The sequence below is a fragment of the Leptodactylus fuscus genome, chromosome 6, assembly GCF_031893055.1.
Source record: "Leptodactylus fuscus isolate aLepFus1 chromosome 6, aLepFus1.hap2, whole genome shotgun sequence".
Taxonomy (NCBI): domain Eukaryota; kingdom Metazoa; phylum Chordata; class Amphibia; order Anura; family Leptodactylidae; genus Leptodactylus; species Leptodactylus fuscus.
The window spans coordinates 45,018,168-45,034,829 of record NC_134270.1 but is presented as its reverse complement, the minus strand read 5'-3'; the positions used below and the strand labels follow the sequence as shown (position 1 = coordinate 45,034,829).

Here is a 16,662-nt window from a genome sequence, read left to right as displayed (position 1 = left end):
GTAGTGCAATAGGAATATTATAGAAGTATTAGCAGTAGAGTAGAAGTAGTAGTGTAATAGGAGTAGTGGTGCAATAGGAACAGTATAGTAGTAGTAGCACTATAGTCGGAGTAGTAGTTCAATAGGAATAGTATAGCAGTAGTAACAGCATAGTAGAAGTGGTAGTGCAATAAGAGTAGTAGTACAATAGGAATATTATAGTAGCAGTATGGTAGACGTTTTAGTGCAATAGAAGTAGTTCTGTCTTAGTACAATATTATTACTTATAAACCTGTTAGAGTAGTAGCGGCAATTGTAGTAAATAAGTAATAGTAGTAATGCTCATACACAAGTAGTAATTTAGTATTATAGTACTATTCAGTATTACAAGCTTAATGGTATTAGCAGTATAGTTGTATGTTAGCAGCAGTAGTATAGAAGTAGTACAGTATTATTCAGCATTACAAGTATGATAGCACTAGCAGTATAGTCATATGTTGGCAGGAGTAGTAGTGTCCTATTAGAAGTACAATAGTAGCATCAACACAGTATGAGGCAACTTTCACATCGCTGTTGGTATTTCCATGTTCTGGTCCAAAAACAACAGAAGTGCGGGATCCATTTAATCCATTTTGTTTCCGTTTGGCGATGCTGTTATTTATAAGGCATATAGAGCAGCATGGTACACTGTTTTATCCAGGTTTTGTATGGAATCTCTGGTACTGATGTAACCCTACCTGTATTAAATAGAAATGATAAAACAGAACATGTAATAGTAATAGTATTTGCTGTACAGGATTAGTAGTGTATTAGTTGTCGTATAATAGCAGCAGTAGTATAGTAGTAGTCGGTGGTGTAACTAGGTATTGCGGGGCCCTGTGGCGAACTTTTGACATGGCCCCCCAAACTGACTCCGAAGACCTCGACCGACCCCCTCTTACGCATTCCTGCGCGCACTATTATGCCCCACAGTGGCCCCTGCACACAGTATTATATCGATTGTGGCCCCTGCACACAGTATTATCCCCCATAGTGGCCCCTCCACATAGTATTATCCCCCATAGTATTATCCCCCATAGTGGGGATTTTAAAAAATCTGTTACTCACCTATCTCCCGTCTCCTACGCTGTCGGCCTCTGCTGTAGTCCATCTTCAATTACGTCAGACGTCACATGACCCAGGATGCAGGCCAGGGTCATGAGATGTCAGACGACGAGGCCGAAGCCTGCCCGGATCGTGGAGAGGTAAGTAATAGTGTTTTTTATGTTTCTTACCTCTCCTGGGCCGCTGATCATTATACTCGGGGGTCCGAAAAGAACCCCCCCCCCCCCCCCCCCGAGTATAATGATAGCAGCAGTGTAAGCCGTGTACCGAGGTGGGCTCCCCAGGATACAGCGAAGTCACGAACAAAGGAAGTGAGTCCAATTCAATTTAACCAAGATAGGACTTTACTTAGTTTAGATAACCTCTTTTGTCCAAAAGAACACTCCCAGGTATTACATTTACACAGCCTAGAGGCTGGGACCCTGGTGTTATACAGCACGGTGCCCACTAGTGTGGCCTTCAATATACTCCAAGCTTTTACCTACCTGCAAGCTGCGCCTATGCAGCTGCCTGTTACCTGTTATTACCCTATTACACAGGAACAATTCAGTGTGTGTGACACAGGCATCCGGCGGTGTAACACCAGGGTTTACAATCTTATCACAATACTACTAAATTCCCCCCAAACCAAGTACAACTAAGCAAGTATAATGGTTAGTTAGCTTGCAAGCCAAACAGTGTAAAGTTAAACTAAATGTTGCTCCCAGACTTCCTTACAAGTCCCTCTCTGGGAGATATAACTCTGTAGAAATCCTCTGTGACTTAGTCCTTTTACCAGACAGGTAGATAGTTCACTAATATTGCAGCCTGGGGTGATGATTATACCTAACTAACTAACTACAGGCTTTTTACTCAGTCCCAGCAATATGGTGCAAAACTTGCAGTGTGGTGCGTGCACGCTTACTTCTGTTGGGTACCTTTTAGTCTCTGTTAGCATCAGGGTGAAGAGGAGCTCCTCGGACAGCATGCGGTCTCACTGGCAGTCTCACTTCTCAGCCAAGTCTCTGACAGTAATCTTCTCCTTAGGATGGTGTCTGGACAGACTCTGAAAGTCTCAAATCCTCAGCTATTCTTGCTGTGGCTTCTCCCTCCAAGGACCCTCTCTGCACAGTGATGTCTCCACAGCTCTCTCTTCTCCTCTAGAGTCCAGCACACTCTGACTCAAAATGGCTCCTAGAACCTTCCTCCAATGATCAGGGTCTCCACATCAATCTTCCAGGGGCATGCAGCCTTTTTCCTTTTACCTGTTATCTCGCAACAGCGACCTCTTGTGGTCAAACAACAAAATGTCAGGTTATGAAAACACCAACTCAATTACACATTGCACATTCACTACACAGGGGCTGTTTCACCCTCTTACATGCCACCCCACTAGAGGTTGACGTCCCTGGCAACCTTTCCCATATAAACTCATCTTGCGCATAGCGCTGTGGGGGTACCCCAGCATTGGACCTGGCTGTCCTACGCAGAGTCACAGAATCAGGGGCACCCGGCACACCCAATGATGGCTGTTCTGCAGGTTGTACAACTCCCTCCCTGGGCGGCAAACTAGACTCGACTTGGTTCCCTGGATCGGCTGGGGCAGGGACAACCCACCACTCATCGTCTAAGGGGGTTTCCCTGGTAGCAATGCTAGGAGCCTGTACCACCTCGTCGGCCACCGAGTGTTCAAAATTGCAGCGTCTTAACATGTTACGGTGAAGGTTCCTTGAGGGTCCTCCAGTCCCTACTGGCTGTACCTCATACACTGGAATATCAGGGTCTACCTTTCGCTTCACAACATATGGTACCGCCTCCCACCGCCCATCCAATTTTCCCGTTGGCCTCTTGGCCCTGACAATCACACGATCACCTGGGGCGTATTCATCCCTCTGCACCGGCCCTGGGTTGGGGTGTACTATTTGTCTCATGCGTTTGCCCACAACCTTATGTACTGCTCTCAGTCGGTGACGGTGTTCTTGCGCCCATGCGGTAGTGCTCCTTGGAGGAGGCTGCATTGGATCTGGCATGTGGAGATCCTCAATCTCTTGACCTGCCCTCCCAAACATCAACATGTGTGGAGAGTAACCAGTGGTGTTGTGTACTCTATTGTTATAGGCCCACATCAGTTCAGGTAGATACTCTGGCCACCGAGCTTTTTGACTATCCTCTAGCGTCCGCAACATCTGTATCAAGGTGCGGTTGAACCGCTCGCATGCCCCGTTCCCCTGTGGATGATATGGGGTCGTGCGAGAACGTTCGATCCCATAGAGTTGATACAATTCACTCATCAAAGCCCCCTGAAAGCACGCCCCCTGATCTGAATGGATTTTCTGTGGACACCCAAACACTTGTATAAAGTGTTTGCAGACCGCTTCGGCAGCGGATTCAGCCGTCTGATCTCTGGTGGGTACAGCTACTGCATACTTTGTAAAATGGTCCGTCATAACCAAACAGTAAGAATGTCCTGAGGTAGAGTACCCAATCTGTACATAATCAATCATTAGAATTTGCAGGGGGGCAGATGTTTGAATAGTTTGTACAGGGGCACGTTGTTCGGGACTTTTACTCAGCCCGCAGGACCGACATTGAAGACATGCCTTGGTCACCATCTTTCCCAAATCTGGACAATACACAAATCGTTGGAGCCATTGGTACGTTTTGGCACTCCCAAAATGGGCCCCACTCTCATGGGCTTCCTGAGCGGCTACTGGTCCCAATGACATCGGGATGACAATCTGTTGCCGGTGCTGCAGCTCTGACTGTATGTATATGGTCCGACATAGGAGTCCTTGGATGACAACCAGCTTATCCCACTGTCTCAGTAACTTCTGACCCTCTTGGGTTAAGCTAGCCCGCTCATTCGGCCGTGGCCAGATCTTAGTCCGGATCCACTCTTTCACTTTACATAGGTCCGGACAGCTATTTTGAACCCTTTCCCAATCTTCCAATGTCTTCCCCAGCACCATCGGCATCCCTGAAGCCACCCCACTTGAATGGGTTATGTTCTGGAATGGCGGTATTCTGCCGAGGTGTGGGATTTCACTGTCTTCTAGCCCTTCCTCTCCACTCTTGGTTGGCAACCCCACAGGGACTCGGGAGAGGGCATCAGCGTTGCCATTCTCTCTCCCTGATCGGAACTGGATACGGTATTGATACTTGGAAAGGCGGGACATCCACCTCTGCTCAAGGGCACCTAACTTAGCGTTCTCTAAGTGTGCTAAAGGGTTATTGTCCGTCATCACAATCACTTCTGCACCCGTCAGATACTCTGTGAATCTTTCAGTCATGGCCCATACAAGTGCCAAAAGCTCCAACTTAAAGGAGCTGTAGTTGTCGGGGTTACGCTCTGACTCCCTTAAGGACCGGCTGCCATAGGCAATCACCCTCTCACGTCCATCTTGAACTTGAGATAGCACAGCTCCCAGACCATGTAGACTTCCATCGGTGTACAACAGGAATGGCTTATCAAACTGTGCATAGGCCAGGATCGGGGTACTGGTCAGAGCTTTCTTTAACCCCTCAAAGGCTTCTTGCTGTCGTGGCCCCCACTCAATGGGGCGATTCTTGGGTCCACCAGCTGTGCCTCTCAGTAGTTCATTTAGGGGGCCAGCCCGATGAGAGAACTTGGGTATGAATCTCCTGTAATAACCGGCCAACCCTAGAAAGGCTTGTACTTCACGCAGGGTTCTTGGTTGGGGCCACTTCTGGACGGCCTCCACCTTGCTGGGCGCAGGTTGTACCCCTTCCGGAGTGACTACATGTCCCAAGTACTCTATTCGCTGCTGGAATAGTTGACACTTCTTGGGCTTGATTTTTAGCCCATGATCACGCAATCGCCCTAGGACCTGCCGCAGCTTTTCGAGATGATCTTCAAATGAGGACCCAAACACTACAACGTCATCCAAATATATCAATACCGACTCAAAGTTTAGGTCACCCAAACAGAGCTCCATCAACCGCTGAAATGTCCCTGGGGCATTGGACAGACCGAAAGGCATTCTGTTAAACTCATAGAGTCCCATGGGTAAGATAAACGCTGTCTTGGCCTTGTCCTTCTCGGCCACTGGCACTTGCCAATATCCACTGGCCAAGTCAAGCGTTGAGAAATACTTGGCATGACCGAGGGAGGATAGTGACTCTTCAATCCGTGGAAGGGGGTATGCATCACGGACGGTCTTAGCATTTAGTTTCCGGTAATCTACGCAGAAACGGAGACTTCCGTCTTTCTTCCGCACCAAGACCACCGGAGCAGCCCATGGGCTCTTACTCTCCTGGATCACTTGATTCTCCAGCATGCTAGCCACCATTTCTTTCACCTCCTGATACATCTTGGGGGGAATCTGCCTATACCGCTCCCGAATAGGCGCAGCGTCGCCAGTGGGGATTTCGTGTTCAATGGCGGTAGCACACCCGAAGTCTTCATCGTGTCTTGAAAACGCCTCCTGGAATTCCCACAGAGTGTCCTCCAGAAGCTTCTGTTGTCCCGGGGTCAGAGACCGGCGATCTACTCCCATCAGAGACATGATGACTTGGCCATTCCACTCTGCCGTTGGAGGCTGCCTTTGCTGGACCTTCACAGCATAGGTCCAAGACGACCTCCCATCAGGCTGCAACGTGAAGCTCTTCCGGCGAAGGATGTCACCCCCGGGCACGTGAACTTCAGCCAGCAGGGTATTCCCAGGCACGAACAACTCACTGTCCAGAACGTTGAGACAGCGTATAGGCACACACCCATCCTTTACAGTGGCAAGTGCTCGGGCTACCAGAGGGCGGGTCTGCGTTTCTCCCTGCAGGGCAGGCTCTATCAAGACCTCTAGTCCATTTAATGGTCGTCCAGCCCCCACCGGAAGCATCACAATATTTTCCTGTCGCGGTGGAATCTTCATTGGGGCACTCAGCGGCACCTTCACGTATCCAATGGAGCGCCCTGCCATGGTGCTCTTCTGCAAACTACAGCTCCTCACCATCTGCTGTAGGACCTTCTGAGTCGGCCGGTGTGTGGTGGCCCGCTGCCAGTATTTAGGTCCTTCCTTTGCATAAAGGTGATGATCTAGGTCTCTCAGCACGTTCATGCCCAGCGTCACATCGAGTCCTCTCCTGGACGGATGGTCTATCAGCACGATCCCCTTTTTGCCAATGTCTTGCCCAAACAGCCGGACCCGCATCCAGACGATCCCTTGTACGTCCATCGCACCATTGTTGGCAGCTATCAACCGGATGACACTTCCATCCTCTGGCTCCATCATATGTCCGAAGTGTCTCTCGAAGAACTCCAGGGGCATCAGGGTGCACTCCGATCCAGTATCAACTAAGCAGCGTACCTTCTGGCCCTCCAGCTCAGCTTCCATAACGGGGCTGCTAGCATATAGGTCGCATTCATCACGTACGGGGCTTGATTGTTGGTGAACCGCCACAGGACGCCCCGTTACTGCGGCGGTCGGGAGTTTAAAGCCGGCTCGGGTTCCACCTCCCCCTTACACTCTCTGGCGATATGGCCATACTGTCTGCAACTCCAGCAGAGGGGTCCCCTTGATACCTGCCCAGCTGATGAGCCTCGGTTGGTGGGTCCTCGGCCACGGTGTACTCTCAGCGGGGGAGAGTAGGACGATGCGGTCATTTCTGGAACCATGGATTGACCTGCTCGCATCTGGGACACCTCCAGTCGGAGTTCTCTCATTTCTGCCCGTAGAGCCTGGACTACATCCTTTAAGGACCCTGGGTCTTCAGGACCTCCTCGGGTCCCTGTCACTTGGGTGCTACTCACAGCCTTCACATTCACAGCCACGGGCGCTTCTTCCCTCTCTACAGCAGCCAGGTAAACATTATAGAATGTCAGGTTGGCATCTGCCCGGATCATCTCTTGCAGTTTATCCTGTAACAACTTATTGGATAACCCTAGGATGAATTGATCTCGTAGCAGCCGGTCCACTTCTTTGAAGGCTCCCATAGCCTCTGAGTCCCGTCGCTGCACTTCATTCAGCATCTCTTGTAAGGCGTTAGAGTATTGCGTTAAAGTCTCACCCTCCCTCTGTGACCGATTGAAGAAGTTGCTCCGCAACTGCGCTACCTTGGCACGCCCTCCCTGAGCTCCCTCTAGCAGAGCAAATATTTTTTCTAAAGTGTCTCTTTCCGATTCGGGCCGTACCATCACTGTCCGTCTAGCGTCACCTTCTAGGGCCCCTAATGCTATCTCTGCACGCAGTTCCGGTATCAGGTTGCTCAGTCTAACTATACTTCGTACCCTTTCAGTCCAGTCCTGCAACGTCATATTATTACCGTCAAACTTTGGCAGATGCTGCATTAGTGCCCCGGCCGATAAGTACCCCACTTGGGCCGGCATTACCAGCGCTGGGGCTTGCTGTGCAGGGGCACCCTGGACCACCACAGCTGGTGCCAGGGGATTCTCTCCCGCCACATTCCCGTCCATGAGGGTCGCTGTATCCTGCCGACTATGCCAAGTTGTAAGCCGTGTACCGAGGTGGGCTCCCCAGGATACAGCGAAGTCACGAACAAAGGAAGTGAGTCCAATTCAATTTAACCAAGATAGGACTTTACTTAGTTTAGATAACCTCTTTTGTCCAAAAGAACACTCCCAGGTATTACATTTACACAGCCTAGAGGCTGGGACCCTGGTGTTATACAGCACGGTGCCCACTAGTGTGGCCTTCAATATACTCCAAGCTTTTACCTGCCTGCAGGCTGCGCCTATGCAGCTGCCTGTTACCTGTTATTACCCTATTACACAGGAACAATTCAGTGTGTGTGACACAGGCATCCGGCGGTGTAACACCAGGGTTTACAATCTTATCACAATACTACTAAATTCCCCCCAAACCAAGTACAACTAAGCAAGTATAATTAGCTTGCAAGCCAAACAGTGTAAAGTTAAACTAAATGTTGCTCCCAGACTTCCTTACAAGTCCCTCTCTGGGAGATATAACTCTGTAGAAATCCTCTGTGACTTAGTCCTTTTACCAGACAGGTAGATAGTTCACCAGTATTGCAGCCTGGGGTGATGATTATACCTAACTAACTAACTACAGGCTTTTTACTCAGTCCCAGCAATATGGTGCAAAACTTGCAGTGTGGTGCGTGCACGCTTACTTCTGTTGGGTACCTTTTAGTCTCTGTTAGCATCAGGGTGAAGAGGAGCTCCTCGGACAGCATGCGGTCTCACTGACAGTCTCACTTCTCAGCCAAGTCTCTGACAGTAATCTTCTCCTTAGGATGGTGTCTGGACAGACTCTGAAAGTCTCAAATCCTCAGCTATTCTTGCTGTGGCTTCTCCCTCCAAGGACCCTCTCTGCACAGTGATGTCTCCACAGCTCTCTCTTCTCCTCTAGAGTCCAGCACACTCTGACTCAAAATGGCTCCTAGAACCCTCCTCCAATGATCAGGGTCTCCACATCAATCTTCCAGGGGCATGCAGCCTTTTTCCTTTTACTTGTTATCTCGCAACAGCGACCTCTTGTGGTCAAACAACAAAATGTCAGGTTATGAAAACACCAACTCAATTACACATTGCACATTCACTACACAGGGGCTGTTTCACCCTCTTACAGCAGTAGCGGCTGTCACCGGGCCCCTGATGTCCCGGGCCCTGTGGCAGCTGCCTCTGCTGCTACGGCGGTAGTTACGCCACTGGTAGTAGTAGTTGTAGCAGCAGATGTAGCCATAGCTGTAGGAAATATACCACAAGTATATATTATTTTGCTTCCTTAGATTCCTCAGTAACAATAGCTTGTATACAAAAGCCCTGTTTTCCATGTTAGTATACATAGCTGGTCCTCAGAACAATACGTCATATTTCAGCCTGATGGTAAAAACAGCCATCTGTGAATTAGCAGCAGATTATTGGATTTTAGGAGGTTCTGCTTGCTGTGTGTAATATTTTATACATGGTGTAGAGCTGAACATGCTGATGGAGTAATATCGGAAACCACACACAGTACATAACCTTCGTCTACACATGGAACAGTAGTTGCTGATTAGGTGTTAACATTGGGACTATAGAGAAGACGGATATTAACTGTTTGTGTGCTGCAAAATCTACTCAAGCTGGAAAAGTCAGGTGCAGCTGCTGTGTATCCCACCGCCACATTATAGTCATGGGGGTGAGATATGGGGAGTTGACCAGAATCACCTTTCCAGTCTGATGATTTTGGCAAATGACTCTCCATATCACAGTTCTCCCTATCCCTAGACAGGAGTAATAGGTGTCTTCTGAATTCCTAGTTACTGGTTGTTCAGCTTTAGGCGAAATCATGTACTTAAAGGGATCTATCATTAGAATCCCTTTTTTAACTAATACTATGTAGGGATAGCTTTAAGAAAGGCTATTCTTCCCGTTCCTTTAGAATTCTTCTCCGCACCGCCGTTCCGTGGATATCCTGGTTTTTCTCAGTATGCTAATGAGTCTCCAGACAGCACAGGGGGCGTTCCTCTGTACTCAAACAACACTGGGGGCGTCCCCTGTGCTGCTTGAAAACTCTCCAGTGTCACCTCCATCTTCTACAGCCACGTCTCTCCGTTGTGTCCTCTGCATTGTCTTCTTCCAGCAATTCTGTCTTCGGGTTGTAAATCCAGTGCTTGTGCAGTCGGCTTTGCCATCGGGCTTCGGGTAGAGCAAACTGCGCATGTCTGTTGGCCATTTTATTGTAGTCGCTTACAGGAACAGTACGTTCCGCCACAGTAAAATGGCCAAACAGACATACGCAGTCAGCTCTACCCAAAGCCCGATGGTAGAGCCAACTGCGCATGCGCTGGATTTACAGCCCAAAGACAGGATCACTGGAAGAAGGTAATGCAGAGGACGAAGCCCGTTGGCAGAGCCGACTGCGCATGCGCTGGATTTACATCCCGAAGACAGGATCGCTGGAAGAAGACAACGCAGAGGACGAGGCAAAAAGGCGTAGATGTAGAAGATGGAGGTGGCGCTGGAGAATTTTCAAGCAGCACAGGGGACGCCCCCTGTCTGGAGACTCCTTAGCATACCGAGAAAAACCGGGATATCTACAGAATGGCAGTGCGGAGAAGAACTCTAAAGGTAGGGGAAGCCTTTTTTAAGGCTATTCCTATATGGTATTCGTTAAAAAAGGGATTCTAATGATAGAATCCCTTTAAGGAGGACCATTCATGCCCTTAGAGATGTCCAGTATTATAAACCACTAGAAATCCACTGAATCAGGTTTCCCTGTATAATTTAGTTATATGTTGTAGATAGCAAAAAATAATCCTGTTTTGTCACTTATCAAAGTGTCAGGTTTTTTTTTAATAATAACTTTTACTTTTGATGAAATATATTGGACGTCTCTGAAAATTCTTCTCCTCATCACAAAGCTGTCAGTTAATTGCATAAGGAATTCCAACCTTACACCCTTCAGAAGTGCACAGGGGACGTGCCGCCACCCAAGGGAAACACTCCACACCTTCTTGTAACATTTGAAGAGAGTAATTAATCGGGTACTTGACTCTCCCAGCAAGTAGGGAGGTCTAGAATTCCACCTACAGATACTCACCAAGGGATATTACAAAACACAGGCTAGAGATATCTGCAAGTCAAATAAAGACTAAGAGATTGGGCAATAGAAAACATGGTAGCACGTAGAAAATATATCTGACACCAGGGACAAAAAAATTAAAAACCACCGCGCTCGCTTCGGCAGCACATATACTAAAATTGGAACGATACAGAGAAGATTAGCATGGCCACTGCCTAAGGATGACACACAAATTCGTGAAGTGTTCCATAAAAAAATAAAATAAATAAAATGCACTAGCAATGTGACTATGTTTAACTCAAGCAGCTAAGAAACAAGACGTGCAACAATGGAGAAATAATGAATGGGTTGTAACGTAATGGGACACTCCTCTCCTAAAATTGGTTGTATCAATCTTCACAAACTCTACTCACAGGGCATCGGAAATGCAGAACTGGTACTTGGGAGAAGTAATGTGTGTCCATAGGCAAATGTACGATGATACTCCCAGGCTCTCCATAATCCTATCATCCTCTCACACATACAGTCATAAGACTTTGGTGGCATGGTAGTGCGGTGTCCCTCAATGGCCACCATTCAATTGTTCTGTTGATGTTCAACTTGTTTTATACAAATTTTTACATTTTTCCAGGTTCATGGCAATCACTAAAGAGTTGCCCCAGATCGCCAAGGTGGAAATAGATGCCTAGAGGAGTGAGTAAATAGCAGGTGCCACTTCTGTCCTTGCTATACGTGAACTGTGGCTTCATGTCACTATGTGACTGAATGAATCCTACCAAGTAAACTGTGCCGAGAGCTTCGCCTTTTCTATAGCTACAGTGTTTCTTGTAAATTATTTGCACCCACCATTAAGGGTATCCCGAAACGCCAACACACAGGCAACCCCCAACAGGGATTGCCCCTGGGGAACCCTCTAATACCAACCATGTGCAACTTCCTGAACATGTACACAACCTGTAAGAGGATTTGGCACTCAAGCCACCATGACATGAGCCGTTTCCTCCACCTGAGCCATGTCGACATTGATGCCCCTTGGACATTGCACTAGCATCTATTATTACACATAGTATCCTAATATTATCTCTGACATAGCTTCTAGCCATGTGGTGGTCAAAGGTTTTATTCACATTAAATATTACTAAATTTCTATCAATATTTTACATTAAGGAATGTTCCAATTTATTGGTGACACCACATGGCATGAAGATAATGGAGATCAATGAGCCTGTAAATTATTAGTTAGTTGTCTAGTTTTGAAATATACTTTAAGTGTGTGAAAATTCCTTCAATGAAACTAATCTGTAGGGGTCAAGTGGAATGTTGTCTTAGCACAATGGTTAAGAAGTTACACAAAGTAGGAACGTGATGTGAATCGTTTAAAGGGAAGTCTTTGCTAAAAGGACCGGGGGTTAAAAAACTGACTTTGTCTGAAGGACACCATGACATAAGGTGGCACGTGGTTGGTGGTTAGGTAGATGCTCCAGAAAAAGTTTTTTCGCTAGGTTCATGAGGTCCAAGCTATTGATAAGTACTGCACCCTTGGATAACCCAAGTCTTCATCTGAAATCTTAAGGTATATGTTTTGCCAGACTTGTAGTGAACTTGTCTAGATACATCAATAGTACTTAAAAAAGTTGTCACATTGAGGAACAAAAGGTTCTGAAGATAAATTTGTGATAGCTGTGGTTTAGTTGAATTGTGTAAGAGCTCTACATGCTCTTCTGTTAGCTAATTTTCTGATTCTGTCCGTACCTAAGTCTTGACGACTCTCCATGATTTGATCTTTGCAAAGCCCAAACTTAAATGGAGGTAGGGCCATTCACTGTCTATGAAACTGATGGAAACAACCAAGAACTCTTCTTGACTGTCTCCTTAGACCAGACCTGAGCATTGTACGGCCCGCGGGCCTCATCCTGCCCTCTAACTATCTCTGACTGTCCTGCGTGAAATCATTGGAAAATTTGAAGTCAAAAGTAAATGTGTAACACCTATTACACTGGGACACCTCATCAGTGTGCATGTTCCCACACAATCATATGCAAACATCCCTGTTCCATTCCTTCATCTACAGCCCAAGGAGCTACGACATTCAACCCCTTACAGGTCCATCACCAATGCACAGGTGCACAGTTTTATTTAGTAACACAACGCCTACTCACATAGCCCAGGAACAGCCCGTCCTCACATCCTCATTGCGCATGCGCACGCTTTTGTTTTGCAACTTCACAAAAGGCTAGTGCGCCACTGGTGCCTTTTTTTACTTTCAGCACACAGTTATGGGCCTTCTACCACCCCTATACTAATCCCCATTGCTACATGCATCATCACGCAGCCTTATTTCATTGAAAAGCAACTTTCAGGTCAGTACCTACAATTGTTTCATCTCTGCTAATAGACACAAAGCGTGTAATCTGATTTGGATCTGTTATTGGCTATTTCTATTACTATATTGATTTATAAATACTTATATTAGTCTGGCCCTTTAAAACCATTCCAATTTCTCATGTGCCCCATGGGAAAATTAATTGCCCTCCCCTGGCTTATGCTTGGTTCACATCTGCATTTGGTAATCCGTTCGGGGAGTCCACATATGCAAGCGGTGTGCAGTGAAAGCACACAAACCCCATAGACTATAATGGGGTTTGTGTACTTGCCGCGCTCTGCCTGCAAGAACCACGCGGACAGGAACGTAGATTGTGAACTACTTTCCTGTCCGCATGTTCCCTGCAGAGATCTGGCAGCAAGCACACGGACCCCATTATAGTCTATGGGGATCTGTGTGCTTTCACTGCACACCGCTTGCAAATGTGTTCGGTATTCCATTCAGGAAGGCAACTATGCGGACTCCCCCGAACGGGATACCAACGCAGATGTGAACGAGGCCTTAGACTTTCAATGGAGCAGCTTCATTCAGTCCCATCTTCACTGCAATATTGAAGTAAGGAGAAATGGGACCCACATTGTAGGAGGAATGGGACCCTCATTGTAGGAGGAATGGGACCCTCATTGTAGGAGGAATGGGACCCTCATTGTAGTGATCAGTGGGAGTCCCAAAAGCTTAGGATTTCAAAACCGCACTAGAGAATGGATAAATGTGCCTCTCTATTAGAGACCAAGCAAGTCTATACATTACATAAAATAGACAACCTATTAATTTTACCAAAAGCTTACTTCTTAGTTTCTTCTTTGGGGGTACTGAAGAGAGATAGAATATTTCCCGTTAGGTTTCCACATATATTGCGTCTTGAATGCTATCAGTGTTTTTGGGGACCTTTTTAAAGAAGAAGGGATTGTAAAAAGTGGATAACCTTTCCAATGCTATCATCTAACGTGACAAGTCAGAAGATAGAGCAATGCACATTTCCTTTAAGATTTCCCATTCAAGGTCATCCTATCTGCCAAAAAATGAAAAGCATTATACAAAATGTACAATATCTGCTTTAGATATTACTCTTTCCTATGGCTGATGAGCATTGCAGTCACATTACAATCTGTTGTCTAATTAGGTCCGTTCATGATATAACCATTAACAGGCACAGGGATTTTGGCATGTATTTTGGGATACATTATGTAGGAGGTGTAAGAGCAATAGAGACCGCTGAACATTGTACAGGAAGTAAAGATGATGAAATAAAAAATGTAAACCCCCTTGGGAGCCATAGTTGGATTTGACTACCCATTAATGTGTTTACAGAACAAAATCTCGAGTTTTCCCTGTAAAATGTACAAATCTCTGAAAAATGTTACTGCGTTGTCCTATGATGTGAAAGGTATCATCTCAACAACCCCTTCTAGAGATAATATACACTAGCAGTTACCTGCGACTTAGTCCAGGGGTTGGCGGTGGCGCCGAACCGCTTATATTTCTTGTTCTCCCATGTCTGCCCCCAGTTTCTTGTCCCCCCTTTATCTGCCCCCAGTTTCTTGTCCCCCTATCTCTGCCCCCAGTTTGTTGGCCCCCCATCTCTGCCTCTAGTTGCTTGTCCCCCCCATCTCTGCTCCCAGCCTCAGGCCCCTTCCCCCCATCTCTGCTCCCAGCCTCAAGCCCCCTCCCCCCTATCTTCTCCAGCCTCAGGCCCCCCCAATCTCTGTTCCCAGCCTCAGCCCCCCCATCTCTGCTCCCAGCCTCAGCCCCCCCCCACATCGTCCTGAGTGTAGTTGGACTTACCTTGTCACACTCCACCGCTGCTCTCTCCGCTCGCTTGCTGTTCATCAGTGTCGTGCGGCTGGCTGTGTGCGGCATATAGGAGGCAGAGCGAGGGCGTCAGGTTTCTATGACAGCCGGAGCCTCGCTCTGCCTCCCTAGCCTGTCAGGCGTGCGCTTGTATTGAAGCCTAGGCAGGTAGACTGCAATCCAGGCGCCGGTATCATACAGTGCATTGCCGAATACCGGCGCCTGTATTGCAGGGTACCATGCGCAGCCAGCCGCCGGACACCTTTGTGCAGCGAGCGAGCGGAGAGCGCATCGGGGGAGCGTGGCAAGGTGAGTTGAACTACACTGAGGCCAATGAAGCTGGGGAATGTGGTTGCCCCCCCTCCCCCGGGACACTCCCTCCCTGGGACACCCCAACCCCCTGTACCCGCTGCACTTACCTATAGTATGTCGGGTGCAGCAGCCTCCTCCATCCGAAAGCTGTGTAGGTGGGCTGGGACAGCTGTGGCGCCGGGACCATGTGGGCTGCCGCCATCTTCCTTAGTGTTTCCCTGCTGAATCGGCACGCCCACCTTCAGCCCCAACCTATGGTGCCGCATCCCTGGCTCCAGAGCCTGCCCACAGCCTGCCATGCACCAATAGGAGGTGCTTCCATAGTCCAGCGCTGGCAGAATGCCAGCTTCTACAGCTGAGCCCGGAGGATTGTTTGGAGGGTCACGGTGGCGATTTGGGTTGAGTGACCCAAATTTAAAGTAGCCTACTACCTTTTCCTGGAAAATATGTAGGTGTGTGTGAAATTTCCCCAAAATCCATTCAGCCGTTTGGCTGTGATTGAGGAACAAACAACCAAACATCCAAACACACAAACCCACAAACATCCAAACTCACAAACTTTTACCTTTATAATATTAATAGGATATAAACATTAGTTAAATATCATATACTGGTTGTAATATAAGGTAAGTAGCAATAACATGGCAGAAAAAGCCACAAATACACAACTTATAGCACACGAATAAGGAATACCAATCCGTACATGTAGAAGAGAATGCAAGAGCAGCGACTGTCAACCCCCAATGTATATTTTTCTGGGCTCCTTTTCCTGGGGGGGGGGGGGATAAAAAATAGTTGTATTTGTCACCATTTTTCCCAAAATAAATTATTCTTGTACATGCCAACTGCGTGCATGTCATCTTTCTATTGCCTGAAATGCTACCCACTGCTATAAATATTTCTGAGAACTGAAGGTGTTTTATTACTTGTTTTCTTAATTTTTTCTTTTATTTCTTTTTCGATTTGGCTTCATAATACACCTGATTATAAATATAACAATTAAATGGAATAATTCTAGTCAGAATACAAATAAGTAGTAGGAACAAATCATTTCACAATAGATCAAATGTCATAGGAAGAAAATAACCTATAATAATGTTATAGGTATAGAAGTAAAGCCACCACATGCAGGAGAACATATAAACTTCATGCACATTTTGTCCAACTACAGGACCCCAACTCTGCAAGACAACAAAGCTAACCACTGAGCCACATTATTAAAGAGGGCTTTTCATGTCCTCTGGCACATCCGGTTTTATATACTATTAAAAAGCTGACCCGTTATGTGCCCCGGGCTGGAGATATTGCTGCAGTTACTGATATCTCTTCACTGCCAGAAGGGCGTTCCTGACAGTCTAGGAATATCCCTCCTGACAGTACTCATCCATAGCACTATACTGTCAGAGGCAGTGTTCCTTACTGCCCAGCCATGATGCTAAGCTGTGAGGAACGCCCTCCCAGTACATGGTTATGGACAAGTGCAGTCAAGGGTGGGAGGGCGTTCCTCACAGCCCAGCTAGATAGTCAAGAACGCCCTTCTGACAGTGAAGAGATATCTGTAGTATCTATACAGAATTAGTAGTTGAAATATTAGTAGTATTGTTTTTATTA

At 47.1% G+C, this 16,662-nt stretch overlaps 1 non-coding gene across 1 annotated transcript; it reads left to right on the top strand.

Annotated features, from left to right (window-relative positions):
- Positions 1 to 10,714: 10,714 nt before the first annotated feature.
- Positions 10,715 to 10,821, top strand: LOC142211030 (U6 spliceosomal RNA). The gene has a single exon (XR_012717130.1). It is a non-coding gene; the product is annotated as a U6 spliceosomal RNA (small nuclear RNA).
- Positions 10,822 to 16,662: the final 5,841 nt, after the last annotated feature.